General features: G+C 43.3%; 1 protein-coding gene across 3 annotated transcripts in view; it reads right to left on the reverse strand.

Annotated features, from left to right (window-relative positions):
* The window catches only part of disp1 (dispatched homolog 1 (Drosophila)), a 79,196-nt gene extending 57,999 nt beyond the window's left edge, over positions 1-21,197 (reverse strand). Inside the window, exons 1-3 of one of the 3 annotated variants that reach the window (XM_034527378.1) lie at positions 20,943-21,197; positions 19,709-19,796; positions 16,186-16,218 (exon numbers count right to left, since the gene is read on the reverse strand). The gene's annotated coding sequence lies outside the window, so the exon portion shown is untranslated. Of the gene's footprint in view, positions 1-16,185; positions 16,219-19,708; positions 19,797-20,000; positions 20,303-20,942 lie in introns of those variants that run through there. The other 2 variants (XM_034527377.1, XM_034527379.1) reach the window with 2 other exon arrangements.
* Positions 21,198-24,024: the final 2,827 nt, after the last annotated feature.

The raw sequence follows: 24,024 nt of genomic DNA on the forward strand, positions 1-24,024 counted from the left end.
CTCTCAATTGAGCAACAACCCATCCACGGTGCTCCCTCCCACCCTTGTTTGCTTCCTCCTCCGCCCCTCTCCGTTGGGACCATGTGAAAACTCAACAATTACCAGACAAAGTGCCGACAGTTGAACATGAACTTGCATAAAAGAATATGCATAAACACAGTAGTCCTTAACAAGGGCCATTATGAAATGTGATTGAATGCCTCAGCAGCTCGTAAAAAAGCCCCTCACCCCCCTCAAGATCAATGTAATTATCAAAGCTTTACGTGGAGGACTTTCCGGACAGGGCGACCAGGAGACCGGAGGTGGAGGAGGGTGGTGCTGCCAGCATTATGCTCCACCAACAGAACCCCCTTCTAACCCAACAAGCGGGGTCTTCCAGCTGCCTTCCATCAGCGGACGAAGGGAAAGAAAGACAGGGCGAAAGGGAAAAGGGGGTTCTGGAACACCTGCAGCAGGGTGCCAGCAAACATTCCTCGTTCCTCCGGCAGCCCCTTGGTGATGCACTCCATAAATCCTTACGATTAGCTACAGTAGCGCGCCTAAGTGCAACTTCCATCCAACTCCAGAGAGATGGAGGCTTTGGAAAAGAGTTTCGGGCCCAAATGGAAACAAAGCCAGGGTGATGGCGGCCGCGTACGGCACGGCGAGGTGAGCGGGACAGCAGGTTTGCAATTAGAAGTCATTATTTGAAGAGTTCATGAGAATCAGGAGAAATAACTCTCTCTCTCTCTCCCCCCCCCCCCCCCCCCCCCCACACCCCGTTATTAAGCTATTGGGTTCACTTTTTACTAATAGTAAGTCCATTATGCTTCAGCATTCTGGGAGGACTTCACACCAGAACAAGACACAGATGTGCATGTCGGAGGTCAGCCAATGTTCTCAAAGGGTGAATGTGAAAACTGCATAGTTTTGCGGCGTTCTGCTTTTGCTCCAAAATATAAATATGCGTCGATGCCTTTATCATGTTTCTCCTCCCAGTGACGGTGAAGAGGGGGGAGGGGGAGAGGGAGAGGCGGGGAGCTACCCTGGGAATCGAACTCAAAGCGGCGTCACTGACAAAAAATGCACTGATGCACATTGACATTAACATGAGACCCCGTCAGTAGGTAAATGAGCATGTGGAGGCCCCCGGGGAATTGGGTCCACCAAGGGAAGCAGCAGGCCCGGCCGCAGCACCGAGTCTCCGCAGGTCCATGAACCCGCCGTGCTTACGGTAACAGAAGGGATGGCACGGCTCGGGTCCGGCCTGCCAGAGTGCTGCTGACACTGACCAGACCCAAGTGCAGTCTGACTCATGAAGAGAGCAGTATCTCTACATACCATCTGTCTGCACTCACAACATCAGTAACACAATACTGTTAGACTTTCCTAAAGAATAATTTACAGTAATTCTTATCCTTTTATCTTACTGTGGTTTCATATGGTTATATGAGATGATTTAATTTAGCTTAAAAATAAATTTTACAAGATTACATTTCAACAAATCATGATAACGTCATTTATCATCGCTCAACACTCATTTTTACTGAACAGCGCACAAGCGCATCATAATGTAACTGAATGGTTATGTGATTTGTTTGTTTTACTCCAAACTATTGATATCTTCATCAGCCTCAAACGACAGATATATAGTATGAGCGATGTATAACTAAAAACTGCACTATATATTTATATGTTGTATCCAACTCTCTTGTTAACAAAGCCATTGATGCTGTTGAGTTGTAGTGGATTTTATATACACTTGCACATGTAAATAAGGTTATGTTTTAAATTAATACATAAAGAAGTAAATAATTAATTTGAGGAATATTCTGAGGAATGTATTGTAAAGCATAAGAGAGGATCACTGTTTTATTATTCTGTTTGTTGATGTCAAATGTAATGATTTACTGTATGATGCATGAGAATGAATGATGTTTTATTGTTTAGACAATAGTTGAAATGGATGCCGATGAAACCTGAGATGTTGCTTTTATTTTGAAGGCAGGATAATAGGTTTTATTTTCCTTTTATGTCCTTGACCGGAAGTGTGAGCTTTGACCCAGCCAGCTTATCAATTGGCTTAGCGAACAAAGCGGCAGCATTCTTTGAACTGGCCAATAGAACTAACCTTTAGGTGTGAATTAATTTGCATGACCAGACTAACAGCCGAGCATTTGTTGTGGACTCAGAGTTCTTTGGTTCGGGATCTTGAGACAGCCCCGGGCTCTACGCTGCACCTGGCTGAAAAAGAGGCCTTGGGAGCAGCAAGGTGTCCGTCTGTGGAGAGCTCTCCCTTACCAGCTCCACGATCGTGAACGCTATATGAATGTTATCTTTGCCATACAATATTGTTAAACTTTAATCCTGGATTTCCTGCGGCCACAGGACCCGAAGTTCTAAACACATATCTTACAATGCACATACCTTTTTTTATTAAATGTTCAAAACCCGTGAACGCTTGTTGTCACTTTCCTGCATTATAGATTTTCATCTCGGGAGTTTACTAGGTGTGACGACAGGTTAGCACACCTCGTCAGCTACAGGCTAAGTAGTTAAAAAAATAATTATATAAACTCATATTGCTCATATTGAGAAACAAGAGAGTTGACGTGGAGTCCTCGGAAAGGCCAGGCAAAGTGTGACATCAGCAAACATCGAGCCTACACACAGACTACAAGGAGAGGAACACACACACACACACACACACACACACACACACACACACACACACATCTGGAGTCAACGCTCTGCAGTGAAATGATGGACAGCCGAGTCCTGAGGCTCCCACGGAGCTCCGAGCCCCATGCACCAACAGGCCTTCATAGGACGACAGGAGGCAACCAGCTGGTCCACCAACTAAGAGATGTGTTCATACGCAGAAGGAGAGATTTTTACTTTCTAAATCTAAAAATGTACAAATAATTCCATTAAATGAGAGCTCCTTGATGAGCCAAACATGTTATGTCCGTCCTCCCGTATATAAAACAAAAACACAGGAAATTAAAACATTCTGTTTCCAGTAAAAGGTTGTTTAGAATATGTGATCTCTGGTTAATGAGGTGCCAAAACGAGGCGGCAAATGTTGGAGAAAAAAGAAGGGAATAAAATGTGTTGATAGTGTACATCAAGATCCAAACAGCAGTCACGCATGTAGTTGGCATCAACAGGTGAGACTTTAATCATCACTTGTTCTCTCTGCTTCTTGGAGGAGTTGATAAATTGATGAGCTGAGCGACTGAAAATTAAAGTTAATACACTTACTTTGATCATGCATTCCAAAGTGTGTTTGTTTTACTACAAAACTGAATTGAAGATCTTTTGAACTGTCAAAAAAATGAATTCATTGAGAATAGAGTTGGTGATTGCAGTTGAACGCCCCCCCCCCCCCCCCCCCCCCCCTCTAAAATAAGATATGGAAAAAACAGATGGGCAAGAATGGAAACTGCATAAAAAGGAATAAATGGAAAAAGACAAAATAAACTGAAACTACTACGACATTGTGCCTCTACCCACAGAGGAAACACAGGAGTCAAGGTGAGGTGAAAAAAGTCACGAGGACCTCCGGCTGGAAGGCGAAGCAACACAAAGACGACCTGGCCCAGAACACGTAGACACAGACCAAATACACAGGGGAACGAGACACAGGTGGAAACAATGAGGGCGGGGCTAGCAATCACACAGGAGGCATCACACATAAAAAATGAATCAAAGTAGCCACCTTTTGCAGATATAACAGCCGAACACACTCGTGGCATTCTTTCTACAATGGAAAGTTCTTCAACACTTGTAGGTTGCTTTGCTTTCACCCTTCTGTCCAGTTCATCCCAAACCAGCTCCATGGGCTGTAAGTCCGGAGACTGTGCTGGCCATCCCATGATGTGAAGCCTACCGTCTTGTTCTTTTCTTCGAAGGTAGTTGTGACATACCCTGGAGGTCTGTTTTGGGTCATTCTCTTGCTGTAGGACGAACCCCTGACCAACTAGGCGTATACCAGAGGGTATTGCATGGTGCTGTGGTGCCAGTCACTCTGTGCAAGTCGCCGACTCTGGATCCAGCAAAAGAGCCCCAGACCCTCACACTTCCTTCTCCATGTTTTAAAGTTGGTGTAACACACCCAGGAACCATCCTTCGCCCACTCGACGGCGTTCGAAAACCCTGCGTGATGAACCCAAGATTTCATTGATCCATAAGACCTTCTTCCAGTCTTCAGTCGTCCACTGGCGGTGCCTCAGGCACGCCTCTTTTTCTTATTTTGCAATAAAATTATTTACTGCAACTTGACCTTTCAAACCTGCAGCTCTAAGTCTTCTCTTCACAGTTGAAACTGAGACTTGCTTACTTGGACCAGTGTTAAGCTGTTGTCCTGTGAGCTGTTGAAACTTGTCTTCTGATTCTGTTGTGGCTTTGGGTCTGCCAGACCTCTTCCTGTCAGAATTTCCTCCAGAAACTGTACTCACTGACTCCTTGACTTTCTTTGCAATTTCTCTAAAGAAAATACCTACACTTTTAAGGTTTACAATGCTCTGAACTCTGAAATGTAGATTTTTTTTCAGTTTTTGGTAACCTCAACTTTTTTGTTTAACCTCTGACAGTTTGCCGCTTACCTTTGTACCATTTCAGGTTATTCACTGGACTTGAACTGCTTAAATTTCAATAAAAACTGATGCTAAACCGCTCTGCTTGGCAGCAGCTAAAAAGTTTGCCTTTTAGCACAATTTATGGATGGACTCAAGCCCAGCAGAAGTCTCCGACAGGTGACAAAAGGGAATGGGTGAGTCCGACGGGCCAATCCAGGGTCAGCGGCTTGGGCCGAGGCCAAGATCGCTCCCCCTCTCCCTCCCTCCCTCCCTGGGAGCACCTCCCCACCCTCACAACCCCTCTCTGGTTTGTCTCAGTCTAATGAACAGTCTCTTTACGGTTCTGCAGCAAGAAAGCAGACGGAACCCTTTACAGTTTGGGGGTTGGGGAGGGAACACAGCACACCGTGTTGCACCATATGGCCTATCATGCCACAACCTGAGTGACCAACACACACACAAACACACGTGTTACCTATCTATATGATTTGTATATGCTTTGTTGTTATGTCCCAACGCTTTGGCAATACTGCCTATGAGAGAGCGAGAGAGAGATCATATTGAATCAAGATTATCTTTTTCTGTCAGGTGAGCAACAGAGAAGAAGATTGTCTTGGGGATTCCTCCTCTGACCGGCGAGCCCCAAATATCCCTTACATTTGCACATTTTTTCTTATTGAATTAAGGTTTCAGACTCCTGGACGCCCTTCAGGACGAGGAGGAGAAGGAAGGTTATATTGCATGTCATTTAGAACAACAAGAATCAAGAAAGTAACATTTCTTCAAGAAAGCCCAAACTACAAAAATACCATGAGTAACGCCATGAGTAACGCCATGAGTAACGCCATGAGTAACGCCATGACTAACGCCATGAGTAACGCCATGAGTAACGCCATGAGTAACGCCATGAGTAACACCATGAGTAACACCATGAGTAACACCATGAGTAACGCCATGAGCTCGTTCCTCCACTGAGGAGCTCGTTCCACCATTGAGGACCTTGATCCACCCACGTTCCTCCACTGAGGACCTCATTCCACCACTGAAGACCTCGTTCCACCACTGAAGAGCTCGTTCCACCACTGAGGAGCTCGTTCCACGTCCTGGGTGTGAGGTTAGACCAGTGGTCGCCAACCCGTCTTCGATCTTGATCGACCGGTCGATCTCGGAGACGTTGCCTGTCTCTCCAAAATAAAATGAAAATAAATTCAGAAACACATTGTTCCTCATTCTTGAACATTTTCTCGAGGTGTCTTCTGAAATGTTTTCTTACAGACTTCAGAAGATCAACGTCAGAAAAGATCTCTGATCTCCTGATTCATGAGTAAATGTGTTCTTCCACAGTGGAAGTGTTCTCAGCTGCGCTCCCCGATGAGGGGAACGTAGTAGCCGTGGTGCTACAGGTGGGCGCAGGGGGACCTGAGAAAGACCTTTATTGAGAACTTCACATATTACACACGACATAAAACTAAGTCATTAATAAATACATGTTGAAGTGCCTGTACCTTCGCGTAAATGTTTACGTTACGGCGTTAACAGCGACTCGCCACGTCCTACCTCCGCGAGATCGGCTTTTCTGCTGTTGCCCTTCAAAACAAAAGCTCAACATTGAGCATGAATTGAGAGTGTCCGTATCAACCCTCCAACCCCGTTTTAAAAAGATTTGTAGTGGAAAGCCGACTCATTGCAGCCACTAATGCTGATACAACATGATGGCTCACAGATATCTGTACTCATTTTGTTTTGCACAGGTTGCACAATATTGTTTTTAGATTCAGTGTAAAACTAAATAAAACTTTTTATTGCCAAATATTTGTTTAGTTTAGTTTTTCACAGGTTGCACTTTATTGTTATTATCTTGAAAGTATATTCGGTGCTAAACAGGTTCATTGCAGCCACAATAAGCTATTTTTTGCCAAATATTAGTTTGCATTGTTCTAACAAAGTGATTGCAAATTCTTTTTTTTCTTGTCTGATGGAGCAATCTGGTTTACTTGAAAGTGATTGCAATTTAATTTATTCTATTATTTGACAAAGCACAGATGCAGGAGTCACAAAGTGATAATAAAATTATTTTTGTTGGAGCGATGCGGCAAAAACATTTTTTCTTCCTCCGAAGTAGAGCGTGACAGAAAAAGTTTGAGAACCACTGTTATAAGGGCTCAAACTGTCTGTCTGTGCTGATGAGCCCAACTACAAGCTCACAGACAGTGTTCAGTCACAGACAGGTCACTGACTGGAGTCACATGACCTCTGATGGCATTGTGAGGACACAGAGCTGAACTGAACTTACATTAGTAACTGACTGAGCATGTTGTCAGTGTTGTAGCTTCAGTTGATAAATACAACATTAATATTGGGACTTCATCCAGCCTGCTCATTGCAAATGTGTTTTTCTTGTTCATATTGTGTGCAGTTAACAAATAATTTACATTTTATGTTGCACTGAAATTAAGTCATTGAGTGTGTTCTTGGTCACATCCAGTTGAAAGCTGGACCAAAGTGTTTGATTTCATTCAATTACAATTAGGCAAAATAAAAAGCCTCAAGTTGTAAAGTCTGGACAGTGTTTTTCTCTCAACGCCTCAATAGGAGATCTCGCCTGTCACCAAGGCAGAGGTCAGAGGTCAGGGATCTTGGGCTTAAAGGTTGGTGACCACTGGGTTAGACCATGTCCTGGGTGTAGACAGGATGTCTACAGCAATATGTGATGATGATGGTGATGATGATGATGATGGTGGTGATGATGGTGATAATGATGATGACGATGGTCACATATAATGGTGGCACTGGGAGCACCAAACAAAAATCAACTCCAGCCAATAGCACGCAATTTAAATCATATATTTGTACGACAGCCAAGCTCATGTAATTATCAAGCAAGGTTCAAATGTATATTCAGTATATAGTCGAGATTTGGGTTCAATTCAGCAGCTGATTATATATTACTATTCAAGTACCCCATAGCTGTTATTAGGTTTAATACACATTATTTACGTGAATATTTTTCATGAATTTCTACTCTCCTACATTGGCATAGGAAGTTTTTCAATTAAATTTAAAAGACATTTATAATAAATATATCTGGTGATAGAATTAGATGCATCGTTATAGATAAAACTATAAAGTACAACATGAACATTAAAACGGGCATTACAATCTGACTCGCATCATTAATAATACCATAACACTTTGAACAATACTTTGAATGACACACAAACTTTTTTGTCAAATAAAAATACCTGTAAATAAATAGACAGAATAAACATTTCATAGAAATGATCAAATGATTGTAAAGATGACATTTTTTTTCTTTTATATCTTATATTTACAAAAATAATCTGTTTTATATTTCACTCTATTTCCATGTTTGTATTTACTTATTCTTTCCTTTATTTATTCTCATTCTTTTCCAGATATATGCATTTATTTTAATGGAGTAGTTCTATATTATAGTATTGCTACTTTAATGAATAGCTTTCCACCACTACGAGCAGCATGTTGCTCTCATATTTAAATCACGAAGATCTTTTTCTGCAGGTGAGCAACAGAGAAGAAGATTGTCTTGGGGAGTTTTACATTGGATGCGTTTCCTTCAGTAGTGCCTCAGTTTCCTATTACATTGAAGTGTGTGTTCCCTCGAGGTTTACACAGCATACAATAACTCAATCTGATTTGCTCCTAAAAAGACCTCCGACCCCTGAGAACCATTGTTCCTGGAGAAGCACGAGTACAGCTACGTTTCATGGCAAACCGCTTGTTGAATGCACCGATGTTCTGGCAGAAGCCAGTCGGGGTTTGGATAAGCCAGTTCTCCATCTGTGATCATCAGGTCCAGCTATCCATCCACGCCGCCGCTCAGCTCTGTGGCAGGGCCCTTGCTCAGGTATTATGGGTCTCTACAGTATCTCTAGAATGGAGCTAAGGACTAAGCCTCATAATGCAGACATTGTGCGAGGAGATGGAGTAATGACAACAGTTTCACAGAGCAGTTTGGGCTGTGACGACGTTCTCGGAACAAAGAGACTTTCACCACAATTACCCATGTCCAAATATATCAGTTCTGCACTTTTCCAAAACACTATATCATACTGCCTCCAGGCCCAGCTCACTGAAAGGGCACCGGGGACTGTCTGATCTTTAAGAGTCTGGAGTTTCAAGCATTTCTTTCCTTCAGCGTTTGCCAATATGGGTGGCAACCCAGGCTAATGCAGATCAGTCACACTTCTTCTTTGCTTCACCTGTGACAGTTTGATATGTTGGTGACCTGCCAACTGCATCCACTAGTCAGGAAGGATTAGGCGGTGTGGTGAAATATGGTGGAACGTATTAGGGGAATTTGGACTTGTCCTGTCCATCAGCCTTAAGAAGGTCAATGGTGCACACCGTGGGCGTGTGTCCTGCACCATTACAAGATGATATGCTGACTAATTTCATGTGTTGTCAAGTATAAGTATTAAGGTAGGATTTTACATTTTTCTTATTTAAATATAATGTATACATTATAGAATTGGACATGCCATAACATCACCCATTGGTTTGTGAAGCCTTGAGTTTGGAGTTTTGGTTGTACCCATCTTAGTTTTTTGCAACCAGTGAACGGAAGTGACCATATTTGGACTGCGGAGTAATGCCGTATAGAGCTCTGGTAGAGACCTGTCAATCACAAAGTATCCCCGCCCTAAAGCATACCCTGTTTATGGTTTGACTCTAAATGGACCATAACTTACTAAATCAACATCATGCTGTATTGAAGAATACTTGAAACTAGAGATTGAGACCATAAACTCATGTTTATAATGTTTACGGAGTCATTTTCTATAGACTTCTATACAACCAGAGGAGTTGCCCCCTGGTGGTCAGGAGAGATAATGCAGCTTTAACAAATGAAGCATAGACTTCTATACAACCAGAGGAGTCGCCCCCTGGTGGTCAGTAGAGAGAATGCAGCTTTAACAAATGAAGGATAGACTTCTATACAACCAGAGGAGTCGCCCCCTGGTGGTCAAGAGAGAGAGTGCAGCTTTAACACATGAAGCATAGACTTGTATACAACCAGAGGAGTCTCCCCCTGGTGGTCAGGAGAGAGAATGCAGCTTTAACACATGAAGCATAGACTTCTATACAACCAGAGGAGTCGCCCCCTGGTGGTCAGGAGAGAGAATGCAGCTTTAACACATGAAGCATAGACTTCTATACAACAAGAGGAGTCGCCCCCTGGTGGGCAGGAGAGAGAATGCAGCTTTAACACATGAAGCATAGACTTCTATACAACCAGAGGAGTCGCCCCCTGGTGGTTTAGGAGAGAGAATGCAGCTTTAACACATGAAGCATAGACTTCTATACATCCAGAGCAGTCGCCCCCTGTTGGGCAGTAGAGAGAATGCAGCTTTAACACATGAAGCATAGACTTCTATACAACCAGAGGAGTCACCCCCTGGTGGTCAGGAGAGAGAATGCAGCTTTAACAAATGAAGCATAGACTTCTATACAACCAGAGGAGTCGCCCCCTGGTGGTCAGTAGAGAGAATGCAGCTTTAACACATGAAGCATAGACTTGTATACAACCAGAGGAGTCTCCCCCTGGTGGTCAGGAGAGAGAATGCAGCTTTAACACATGAAGCATAGACTTCTATACAACCAGAGGAGTCGCCCCCTGGTGGGCAGTAGAGAGAATGCAGCTTTAACACATGAAGCATAGACTTCTATACAACCAGAGGAGTCGCCCCCTGGTGGTCAGGAGAGAGAATGCAGCTTTAACACATGAAGCATAGACTTCTATACATCCAGAGGAGTCGCCCCCTGGTGGGCAGTAGAGAGAATGCAGCTTTAACACATGAAGCATAGACTTCTATACAACCAGAGGAGTCACCCCCTGGTTGTCATTAGAGAGAATGCAGCTTTAACACATGAAGCATAGACTTCTATACAACCAGAGGAGTCACCCCCTGTCTAGAGAATGCAAGCTTATGGCACGCATGTGTACGGTAGCGGTTGTCATTCGATTCCAAACTGTCAGTGCGGGCCGTGATAGAAATAGTTGGAATTGTGGAGGCGGAAACATCCGACACAGATGTCAGGGGCTGGCTGGTAAATCATTAAATCGCTCGTGTGCTCTTTCGATCAAATTCAGGGCCTAATATCAGAGGTTTCTTTCAGAAGTGGGTAACAGAAATCACAGCACCACAGCAGAACCTTACAGACATATGTAATTTCATTTTTGTGCTCTGGTTAACACATTTTGCGAGGGTCCTGGGACAGAGGATGTCGTATGTTGTACAGATTATGACTGGGACAAATTTGGGATTTTGTCTCTACAAAATACATTTTATTTGTTCAACAGATACATTCAGTATAATCAGGGTGCAATGCATACTGCATAGAAAACAAAGAAAAACAATGTTTTTGGTCACGCATAATGCCACCACCTACCACACCCACCGATACTGTAATCCTACACATCTACCAACTGTTCAACACATGTGGGGGAATGCCCCCCATGGCATGTGCGCCCCCACGGTGCAATTTGACTTTGATTGCACAGGATGCTTGGTCTCCAACTTCTAAGAATTCCCAAGGATCGGCAGATTTGGTTGGAAACCATGTCAACTCAAGTGTTGTCAAGACTGACCAGAACTGAGCTGCTATACAGCCCAAGGCAAGCTGTACCCTTTACGTATTGCTGAGCCAGACTGGCAGGATCCACATTAGTCCATCCACATTCAAGTGAAAATATGTCCTCACTTTTTATTCAGTCGCATATTTAGCTTTTTGTCTTGTTTTTCCTCTCGTTCTCCTTCCTTTGCCTCTTGGCACATTCTGAACTGTGCCATCTGGACAAGAGCACAGCTCTCAAGGTTATTGATCTGCTTGTTAGACAACAAACAGTCATAGGATCTGTTTACATATTAAGTGAAATGTTTTTTTAACTGGAGTTTTTTTGTTGGATGAAAATGGATCAACTATGTTAAGTCTGCTGGCAATCAGAGGCTAGTTGTTGAGAGCTGCTGAGGGGTGAGTTACATATTCCATATGTTCACCATTACTCAACATTGGCTCACACCGGTCCCTATGGGGCGAGCCCTTTGCAACCAGCCAACACTAATGGGCTGACAGAGAGAAAGACGTCAGAGTGCCAACAAACTGATTCTTTCCATGATGTTGTTGATAAGCTCACCCTCGCACTCTTCTGTTTTGCTAAACCAAGGTGTAGGTGATGCTGTCCATCCGCCCGGCCCAGAAGAACTACAATCTGCCAACTCATTAACTATCCACCTTTCTTTTTTTTTTTTTTTTAAATCAGATCTCCCTCGCCTGACTGTCAATGCCAAACAAGGGTGACAGTGACATCCCATCAATCAAGCTGAGATGGTAGAGAGAGGAAGTGGTAAACACAACACCCTCAGTAAAGTAGATTGGTTGATGGTCCAAGTGATTGAATAGCTTTTCCCCTGTGTCCGACAGCGTCACATCATGATATAGACCAAACAGAAAATTACGAGACTCCTTGACTCACACTTCCGACCCCCTGAAATCTTCAATTGCTAAAATCATAAGACAATTGTTTGTCACTTGCAAATCACATAAATTAATTTTAGAAGCTTACTAATGCCAAGCAACATGTTGAGACATAGCCTCAACATGTTGCACTCCTACTGATAATGTATGATAAAAAAAAGGTTATTCCAATAAGCTCCCCATTTCAATGTGCATCCCAGCTGCAGAGAGCACTGACGGCCTAATAAGTACTCAAAGCTCTCTGAGCCTTGATCACTAAAATAACAGAGTAACAGTACAGGGTGCGATATTCACTAAACTATATACCTCGTGATAGCAACACCGGCCCCTCCATGTTGCCTCAATAGAGCCGTCCATTTATCAAAACCTTCAGGTCCGGTTTGCATACAGACCTCAGTGCGGAGGAATGAGGTTGATCCAGGGGTAACTGAGCCCCTGACTGGGAGCCATATGAGCCAAATATGATTCGACAAGGCCCAGAGCTCAAGGCCTCAGGGTCAGGCCGCAGCAAGGAACATGTGTCCCTCGGAGGGAAGGCCTTGTTGCTCCCTCGGCCGGTCAAAATTCCAGAGTTTGTGCAACAAATCCTAATGAGGCTGTTGTCTGTTGGGGGGAACCAGGGCCCTGTCTGCGGGGATTTGTCGGAAGAGCTAAACGACCAGGAAAATATTCTCTCTCTCTCTCGAGGCAAAATGTGTCCACTCCGAAAGTCAAGGCATGAGATATTCACCAGAAAGTACAGGCTGATATGTAAGTGGTCGCCCATGACAAAATATGTATTTGGTTAAGCACCAGCAGTAAGTTAGGAAACCATAAGTCCACAAAAGAAAGTTGGGTAGTCCACAACGTAAGCCTGCGGTTTAAGATTTATGTGCAGTTCAAATAAGTGGGATTTTACTGCTGCAACAACAAGCAGCGTTGCACTGTAGAAAGAAAGTTTTTTTTTTTCTTCATAAAATATATATAATTTCTGACAAAAATTGGACACAAATGTCAAAACCAAATATGGAAGTTTCCATCTGCGGTTAGTCTCAATTCCAACAGAACGTACTGAGAGCAGATGACGGAATAAGGGGTCGATGTTCCAAGGCATTCCCATGTTTCTGATGTGTCTTTGGGGTCAGTCCACCTGAACCACATTAATTCAGTTTCCCTTTCCGTGCCTCTTCCTTTTCCTCAGGAAAAACTGAAGGCACTGCTTTGTAGCAAAGCTCAGTTTAAAAGTCAGATTGCCATAATTACAGTGATACACTCTGGCAACTGACCACAGTCCACTTTTCAAAATATCCGGGAGGGGGTAGAATAAAATAGTGACACTAATACGCAACACCTGTTCCTTGTCAGCATCCGCCAGTATATCAAATATACAAACAGTGACAGCTGTGGTGCAGGCAGTGATATGGTAAGGCTCGGGGCCCGCCTGATGCAAGACACAGAGACGGGAGGGAAGGGGGTTGTTTCTCAGAGCCCTTCTTCCCACACAGGGCCCTCTGCAGGTCAAATGGCTGAAAGCTAGAGTGTAGTGGCCAGAGCCTGTAATATTTCACATGTGCTTTTTGAGGAGCGCCAGGCACTATCAGTGTCTTTAATCTAAAGCCCAGGAACCAAAAGGAAAACGGTCCACGAGGTCCGTAAAAGACTAAGATAGGGGTTGATTTGATGGATGGCAGGCCGCGATAGGACCTATGCCTCCGTCTGCCAAGGCTCAAGTTTGCCTGGTGGGATCCTGCACATGCCAGAGACACACCCGAGACTTAAGTCTAGCTACAATTAAAGAAGGGGTGTAATCAAGGATTTATTAGAAGGATCTGGCTTGAGAATTAAGTATTTGATTGTATACCTCTTTATACCTGGGTGGCATTGCAAATACCTTGCCGATGAGATCATTAGTACTGAATTGACAAATCTCCAGAGGGACAAAAGGAAGCACTATCCAAACAAGACAAGAATCTACAGCAATGCTAGCAGTTCAGTGAGGCTGCTCTACAACAATGCTAGCAGTTCAGTGTGGCTGCTCTACAACAATGCTAGCAGCTATGTGAGGCTGCTCTACAACAATGCTAGCAGTTATGTGAGGCTGCTCTACAACAATGCTAGCAGTTATGTGAGGCTGCTCTACAACCATGCTAGCAGTTATGTGAGGCTGCTCTACAACAATGCTAGCAGTTCAGTGAGGCTGCTCTACAACAATGCTAGCAGTTCAGTGAGGCTGCTCTACAACAAAGCTAGCAGCTATGTGAGGCTGCTCTACAACAATGCTAGCAGCTATGTGAGGCTGCTCTACAACAATGCTAGCAGTTCAGTGAGGCTGCTCTACAACAATGCTAGCAGCTATGTGAGGCTGCTCTACAACAATGCTAGCAGTTCAGTGAGGCTGATCTACGGCCATGCTAGCAGCTCAGTGAGGCTGCTCTACAACAATGCTAGCAGTTATGTGAGGCTGCTCTACAACAATGCTAGCAGTTCAGTGAGGCTGCTCTACAACAATGCTAGCAGCTATGTGAGGCTGCTCTACAACAATGCTAGCAGCTATGTGAGGCTGCTCTACGGCCATGCTAGCAGCTCAGTGAGACTGCTCTACAACAATGCTAGCAGCTATGTGAGGCTGCTCTACGGCCATGCTAGCAGCTCAGTGAGACTGCTCTACAACAATGCTAGCAGCTAAGTGAGGCTGCTCTACAAAAATGCTAGCAGCTCAGTGAGGCTGCTCTGAAACAATGCTAGCAGCTATGTGAGGCTGCTCTACAACAATGCTAGCAGCTAAGTGAGGCTGCTCTACAACAATGCTAGCAGCTATGTGAGGCTGCTCTACAACAATGCTAGCAGCTATGTGAGGCTGCTCTACAACAATGCTAGCAGCTAAGTGAGGCTGCTCTACAACAATGCTAGCAGCTATGTGAGGCTGCTCTACAACAATGCTAGCAGTTCAGTGAGGCTGCTCTACAACAATGCTAGCAGCTATGCAAGGCTGCGCTACAACAATGCTAGCAGTTCAGTGAGGCTGCTCTACAACAATGCTAGCAGCTCAGTGAGGCTGCTCTACAACAATGCTAGCAGCTATGTGAGGCTGCTCTACAACAAAGCTAGCAGTTCAGTGAGGCTGCTCTACGGCCATGCTAGCAGCTCAGTGAGGCTGCTCTACGGCCATGTTAGCAGCTATGTGAGGCTGCTCTACAACAAAGCTAGCAGTTAACAATGCTAGCAGCTATGCAAGGCTGCGCTACAACAATGCTAGCAGTTCAGTGAGGCTGCTCTACAACAATGCTAGCAGCTCAGTGAGGCTGCTCTACAACAATGCTAGCAGCTATGTGAGGCTGCTCTACAACAAAGCTAGCAGTTCAGTGAGGCTGCTCTACGGCCATGCTAGCAGCTCAGTGAGGCTGCTCTACGGCCATGTTAGCAGCTATGTGAGGCTGCTCTACAACAAAGCTAGCAGTTCAGTGAGGCTGCTCTACGGCCATGCTAGCAGCTCAGTGAGGCTGCTCTACAACAATGCTAGCAGCTATGTGAGGCTGCTCTACAACAAAGCTAGCAGCTATGTGAGGCTGCTCTACGGCCATGTTAGCAGTTCAGTGAGGCTGCTCTACAACAATGCTAGCAGCTATGTGAGGCTGCTCTACAACAAAGCTAGCAGTTCAGTGAGGCTGCTCTACGGCCATGCTAGCAGCTCAGTGAGGCTGCTCTACGGCCATGCTAGCAGCTCTGTGAGACAGCAGATATAATTTGTACACCATGTTCATCGTCTTAATTAATGCTAGGTTAGGATGTTAGGATGCTATCATTTGCTCATTAGCACTAAACACAAAGTACAGCTGAGGCTGACGGGAATGTCGTTAGTTTTCCATTTAGTCATAAACCAGAAGATATGACAAAGAGTAACCTAGATGGAAAGTTCCCCAAAGATATTACAAATTCCTTTGGTGGACATGTGTCCACCAAATGTCTCGGCAATCCATCCAATGGTTGGTGAGATATTTCACGGGAAAAGTCAGAGGAATCCCCAAGGTCTTTGTCCAGAAAAATCTGATGGATGTTGAGGTATTTCACAAGAAAAGTGGAAACTTTGACCTGCTGGTGGCGCTCGAAGAAGAGACAGGGGATCACTCACATATTTTGGAATCTTCCATTGAGGCATCCTTATCTGTAAATAATATAACAAATAGTTGTCATGGCATTGCACCAAAAGTTAAAGAGATCTACTGGGTGGCGGTAGAAGAAAAGTTGAGAATCAATAAAGTCAGTAGGCTCCATCGTCAAGGGGCCATAAATGTTAGTCATTTCATGTTAACCCATCCAGTAGTTCTTCCAATGTTTCAGTCTGGACTAAAGAGGCAGACCACCAGCTTATCATCCCTAGAGGCTATAAAGTTAGTTTGAATGGGTAAATGATGACTGCAAAAGTGGAGGACTATAGAAAACCTCAGGCACTTCCTCTGGTCAGAGTGAAGTGATTATTGTAAGAGGAGATAAAATAAAAAAGGATGTACGGCAGCTGGAGCCTGCGTGCTGGATTTATTCTAAATTTCCGCTAAATTACACTGTATGCATGTGCGAGTCCTTGTGTAATGGAGAGAGTTGGTAGATATATCCAGCATCAGCAGCCAAAACAACTTTAGAAAGTCATCTGGTGATTCAGAAAAAAAAAAAATGTTCAGACAATAAGTAAAGTATACATCTGATTTTTTCTCTTAGTCATTCTAGTATTTGCCCTCTCTACCTACATGATTACTATGATGAAACACAACATGCAACCACTGCTTGTTTATCCTTCATTTAAGAACTGGAGGATGTCATTCAAAACGGGATGAGCTGCGCTGAATGTGAATTGCAATACCATAACATTTTAAATTGTCTAATTTCTCCCAAAATTAAACGTAATTTTACTGGTCATTAAACTGGACGTATATCTAAACCTAAAATATTTACAAGTTGCATGTAGTCACACGACTTTATGTCACCGTCACAAAGCTACCGGCGGACTAATTAGCGTTTAGTCACATTTAGCCACTTGTTAACAACCGGCATTTTTTAGACACATAAAAACTTCAAAGCTCACAAAAGAGGTATTTACTGACGTATTTTATATCGTAGAAAAACTTCTCATCAGCTTGTGTTAACAACAGACCTGAATTCAGGCATCAAACCAAAAAAAAAGAGATGCCGACTCATTTGCAGGTTTTAAGACTCATTCCCGCAGCATCCATTTCCCTCATCATTCATATTAACTTAAAAAGGTGGCATGATGTGTTCACAACTTGTTTCTGCAGCCCCCACGAGGCCACCGAGTTTAGATATGGACTTAAAACACCCAATAGCTGATTTACGGAGGATTTTCTCACAGACTGCTTCAACTGTCCTCCCACAAAGTGACAAAAAAAACGTTGACATTTGAGTTTCGGGTTGGATTTCATCCCCACTGAAAGCTACGTATTAATCACACACTGTCCCTGGCGGACCAGATAGTGAAAGGCTTTGTCTCCTCAGGGCTTGGACAACATCTCTCGCTCTGGGAGAAAATCTTCTGTGGAGCTGGCGAGCCGCCTGTCAGCACCAACAGACATCCATACTATGTGGCAGTATGAAGTCTCTACAAAAAGGCAGACGGAGATTAGGCACGCTGGTGCCACGGGCTCCACGAGATCTGGCGGTGTATCCAGCCCTCGGCTCAACATCAAAGAATGCAGTGCAACAGTTTGAATTATGGACAGCAAGTGTGCAGTCATATCTCCGGTGGCAGGCAACCGCCTCCCGGTCCGATTAACCCCCATGCTACCCGAGGATGAACAAAAATATAAGAACATTTTTAAAAAACACGGGATACCGACAACTGCACATCAGCAGCAGCACAAGAGGTCACCGGGGTCAGCAGGGAAGTTGAGTTCTCCAGTTTGAGGCCATTTATAGTGATAGTTACAGTGCACCAAACAGGTTAAGCTTTTCAGACAGGTCCACCAACAATGACCTCTTTTTCCAACAAAAAGACTGTTGGTGCATTACCTCACTTCCCTTTATTGCCGTTGCTTGGGGAATATTTCCCTTCACTGAATGCCAGAGGGTTTCTATCAGGGAAAAGGTTATTGCACATTATCAGCAGATGGACCAAGGAGGATTGAGACCAGGCTGTTACAGCGCAGATGACACACGGGATTCATTCAGAGGAAATGGGCATGAATGCTGGTGTCAGACAGATGTGGAAAGTAACCATTTTGTTCATATCAGGTTATAACAGCAAATGGAAGCTTCATAAATGCTTCCAACATCAATGCCATGTAAAACTCTGGCTTGCGGCTTCGGCGCAATTTTTGCTGAACGGCAACGAAAACGGCACAAAGAGTGATTTAGAAACAGAACGAGCCGGCTGGAAGAGAGGACGGCGCCGGGGAAGAAGTTGCCCAGGTGGAGAGGAGCCAAGAACTGAGATGGCAAGCAGCTGTTAAACGTCAGCTGTCCGGGGCCAGTTGTTCATAAGGGGCCGAGAGGCCAGGATGGAGGGATTCAGAGACATTAGGGAAAGGGGTGTATGGGTGGGGGTATAGATGTAGATATAACAAGCAGACAGGGACAGTGAGTGGGGCTGAGAGGCGAGAGGGAGGAGAGTGAAAAGAGTTCAAAGTAAATTAATGTGTGGCATTTTGGGAGAAGGACACGTTTATCTGTGGAAATCAGGAGCCCAGACTCTAAAAGGCAGTTTGTCTTTGAACAGACAACTGAGCTACTCAAGGAGCGTAAAAACATGTTATCGTCGGCACTGTGGTCACAGTGTGGAAATGGGGCCGGCCAGTAATTCAACATGATAATCTAAAGTCTTTTTAAGGGACCGTGTTGTGATGAAATCATACATCGCGAGATGCACTACTACATCATCTTAATTGATCATAAAAATCACAGAACTCAAATGTCTCAGAACATCGGATTATTTTGCCCTAAAGGTTCTTGATTAAATGAGAATGCACTCTGTACGTTGTTAAGGATTTAATCCACACAAGAGCGGTTACGCCACAGGGACTATTTATATATTCATTGAACTATCAATAAAGAGAACATGCTATTTTGTGAGAGGTATTATTATTGAGATATAAAATAACCTTTATCAGGGGAGAAGATTTTGGCCATATCACCCAGCCTTTTATACAAAAATACTTATATAAAATTACATTCCCATGGGCATTTTGCCTTGACACGCCAGAGAGATTGTGTTGATGAAGGCAGTGATGAGCGCCCACACATTTACTTTTCTTTACACATCCAAAACTGAACTCACACCCCTGCGTCCTTCTGTTCAGGGTGGACTACTGGGGTTAAGGTCAGGGACTAGTCGGCGTGATGCCTCCCCCTAGTGGCCAGAGTCCTACATGGAACCACAAGAGGATCCCAAAGAGAGAGAGGAAGAGGACGGGATGATGAAGGGGGAGATAACATTCATCATGACGCATCTCTGAAAATCAGCAGCACAATTCCAGTAAATTAAAGTATAGACACTGACAAATGCATAAAGCATTTTGCTAATGCGAATGTTTTGCTCTTCCAATACCGAAGAGTGACGTGTAATTGCGTCCGTGTATAAATGTGTCTGTGTGTGTGTCTCCAGATCGGGTGTGGGTTTGACGGATGCCAACTGAGCAGGTACTCACTGTGATCTGATTGGCTGAGCTCTGTCTTCGTGCTTCCTTGTTTCCCGACAGCGCCGCACTGACTTCACCCGGCAGCCTCTGACTGAATCTGATTGGAGAAAAGCATCGACACGTCACTTCCTGCCGGACGCCACAACATCTCTACCGTTTGTCCTTTTTAAAAGACAAATGGGGTCAAAATTCTCTCATGCCAGCTTCTTAAATGTTGACTCAGTAAACTGAATATGTTTAAGTTGTGTACCCCAAAAAAATAAGTTTTTGTTTGTTACATTACATAAAACAAACGACTAACCAATTAAATCGAGAACGTAATGGACAGATGGGTGGACATTGTAAATGATCCTGTTGTCTGGACGTCTTCTTCAAGGACAGTGAGTGAGCAACAGGAGCCCACATCACCCGTACTGATCCAACTCTGGTAAATGTAGTGGACTTTTTATACTGGGAAGGCTGTACTGCAAAGTCCAAGTAGGAGTGAGAAAGACTATGATGTGGATCTCAGAAAGGAACACGAATCAGAAGGCTTCTCTCCGACTCAAATATCTTCATCGGACATCGTGACAACGGTGCCCGACTATTCAATTCAATCGAATGTTTATACTATTTACATTAGCTACTGGATTCCTGGTAATTTGAAGATGTTATATATATATATATATATATATATATATATATATATATATATATATATATATATATATATATATATATATATATATATATATATATATAACGACACACCACCTTAAGCGGTGACGTTAAAGCGTGACACGTTTGATTCGCACTCGTTCTCCAGCTAGCTAGAACCATCCACGCGCTCAGAGTTTCTACCGTTAGCTTACAGGCTGTGACCTGTTCTCGTGCCAATGAAGGTGAAGCTATTATAGCTCCGGCCTTTAATGTTATGTCAAATCACGGTGGACTCCATCACCCGAGCTAGTGTCAACCTTCAATAACGTTACCAAAGCGTCACTATGTGAACTACAACAACCACGCAGGCGCCGTTTCATCGTCGCCAGCGGGGTCCAAACTCTGGACAGTCGACTTCGTGTTGACGACCCAAACCACAACACCCTGCCGCTCGCGCCCACCCACAGAGTGCGTGGCTAGCTTAAGTTGGTGTTAGCCGGCTGCTAGCCGCTGCCGGCTAACCTCGCTGCCCAAAACAGCTGGCTGGACATCCGCGGGTTTCTCCGTGTGAACCCTCGTTGGACCAACCGAGCCGCATACTCACACGGGGCACCCTTCGGGCACGGAAGCAGAACACGCGCCGAGCGGGACTAGGCGATGAGAAAAGTTTTCCTGGTCCCCCCTCTTGAGTTTTGCCCGGATGCTGATGAATCCAGTATCCCAGCATCAGACCATGTTGGGTTAGGCAGCTGCGCACTGACTTCTCGTTTGCACACGAAAGCCATTTGGAGGGTTTCTGGGAAAATGTAGGGAACTTCGAAGGACACTAGGAGGAGGAAACAGTGTGTCCTAGCTTCTTACGTCCTTGTAATCTATGTAGTATACTTTTATATTATGCTAGAGGTTTTCCCCTTATTGGCTTCTTGTATTCTGGTTATTTTAAGGGGGCCATATACAAGAGTAAAACACAAGAGGATGCATTCCTATGTGAACATGCAGCTTACATCAGTCTGTGTTGGAGCTATTTAATTGATATTAGTATTTAGTTGTTTTATTGACAAGTAGTATTGTTTAATCATTCAGGTTGTTTGCTTATTTAGGTTAGATGTTTTGATATATTAGAATAGCTTTTTTCTTGTGATAGTTTTTAGTTTAGTTTAATTCTTTATTGTTGTTGTCTAGATATATTTAGTCTTTTGGTTGTTCATTGGTTCGTTAATTGGGTAACACTGTGGGCACCTGTGGTTATATGTAGGAGTAGGCAGGTACAGGACCAGCATGCACCTGGGTAGGCCTATGGTTTTTTACCAGCGCAGGAGAGGCAGCGTTAGGAGTTCCTTTGTTCTTTTGTTTGTTTGCTTGTTTTGTTTAGTTAAATAAATTATAAGAAAAACGGAATCCTGAATGGACAATGCTTTCTTTTGGCTGCGTAAACCACAAACCCATGGTGCGTCAGTGGCAATTTGATTTATGTTTGTTTTTGATTTGTTGGACAAATGGCCACTACAGTCTGAATGTCACTTTTTTGCAAGTTCATGTTGTTTAGGTTAATTAACAATTATTTGTGATTAAACGTTACATTTCTAAAACATTATATTTTTCAAAATGGAATGGATAGAAGCCAAGAATAACTTAAAGAAGTATAGAACTGGCAAAGGCACTCAGGAACGACAGGCCATTGGGATGGTTGTCGTTTTCCTCTGCTGTTCATTAATGACAGTGCAAAGGGCTCCGCTGATAACTACCTCTTGCAGCCTGCTCGATGCTTTGGCTTAAAACTGAATTAGAATTGCTCCAACAACTGATGCTGAATTATTACATTATCATAAAGATCCGCGTTCTGGATGGATTTACTGAAGTAATAAAAGAGAGACGGGTGTTTGAAAGTACTGTATATAATAAAGGGATAAGTAAGGTGACACAATGAGAACATGACCACCTTCATAAAGCATGTGTACAGTAGCCTGTGACATACATGAGCACATATTTAAAAGGTCCAGTTAAATTTATGTTTTTATATGTGATGTGTATTCGCAATACTCAACCTCCACACCAATGCCGTGTAAAAAAGGAAAACATTTGATCAACACAATGTTAGCATTTTCTTTAATAAAGATTTTAAAAAACTTTCATTGACTATGAAAAGATGTGATTGAAAAATGTCGAAGCGACACTGTTAGAGTAAACTCTTGCCCAAAGTATGTCTGTACCATGATTCCAAGATTTTAGACCAATCAGAACAAATGCCATGGCCTTTTTGTCCTTCTCATACTGAATACAGTCTTTGGGGTATGATTCAGCTGTTAAAAAAAGATTCATATTTATCTTCATTTTTACAAAAGATACCTGATTGATCCTATCGGATCAGTCCAATCCTTCACAGAGCGACCAAACAACACACAATGTCAAGTACAAAACAACTCAATTCTTTTTGGACACTAAGGTTGTCACATGGGGGCAGTTTGACTAACGTGCACTCGTGTACAGGAAGTGTGCGGCTCCATCCTCCTTGGAAGCTGCGATGTGTCTCACATAGCCGCCTGTAAACATGGCATCACTCTAATATGATGAGACCGTTATGCATTATTCATGGCCGCTGGGACATGCGCTCTAACAGCTGCACCATTCATCATTGTGCAGTACGAGTGTTTGACACCCTGTGGTCGATCAGGTCGAGACGATTAGCACGGTTTCCCCAGACACTAAAACATGTTCTCGTCCCTCTCTGAACATCGATCTGGGCCGTTTCTTTGATTAAGGGAGACACTAGGGTGACACTAGGGTGACACTAAGGTGACTAGGGAAAACCTTTTCACTGAATGATCTCGCCATGAAACTTCTCCAGTTATTCATTAATATACCGTAATCAAGACACGTCTTTTGTTTTGACTTACAAGTTTTCTGATATGTTGTATTTAAATGTGAACATTAAGCTAGGTAGAACATTATGTTGTCATTTTGTTGACATGTTGAAGGTTTTTACAGAGAGGGCATTTTGAATATCTTTTCTACCACTCTATCAGAAAATACTGCCTTTAAACAGCCTAAAACATTTCTCCATGTTTTTAGTCATAAAATGTTGTGTAAAAGAACGCTATACGAACAAACACCTCTGCTAAAGCCTTCAGAATATATTTAGGAAGTTGAAAGATTTCTAACTTTTGAAGATATGTTTTGCTAAACTAAAGACATTTTAAAGACACTAAAGGTGAAAGGGTAAAACCTTAACTTATAGAGGTCACCATGAAACTTCCCCATTGGTTACTGATATTACGACTATTATCTTTTTATTACAAGTTTTGTGAAATGTGATGTTTAAATTAGGTATTATCTAATGTCATTATCATTCATACATTGTCATATTCATGTAATGTGTTTATGAAACTTTGTAAATGCTGTTCATTCTGTACACATGACATCTATTCATCTGTCCATCCGGGGAGAGGGATCCTCCTCTGTTGCTCTCCTGAAGGTTTCTTCCCTTTTTTCCCTGTCAAAGGTTATTTTTGGGGAGTTTTTTTTGGGGAGGCAAATTTGTAATTTGTGATATTGGACTATACAAAATAAACTGAATTGAATTGAATTAATGGCAGTTTTTGGTGAAATCTAGAGACGCAAACAAAAAAAATGTTTTTTCCACTAGTCCAAAAGAAGATGTGTTAAAGAAACAAAATAGCCCAAAATCT

Source organism: Cyclopterus lumpus, chromosome 24, assembly GCF_009769545.1.
Source record: "Cyclopterus lumpus isolate fCycLum1 chromosome 24, fCycLum1.pri, whole genome shotgun sequence".
In the NCBI taxonomy this organism is placed as follows: domain Eukaryota; kingdom Metazoa; phylum Chordata; class Actinopteri; order Perciformes; family Cyclopteridae; genus Cyclopterus; species Cyclopterus lumpus.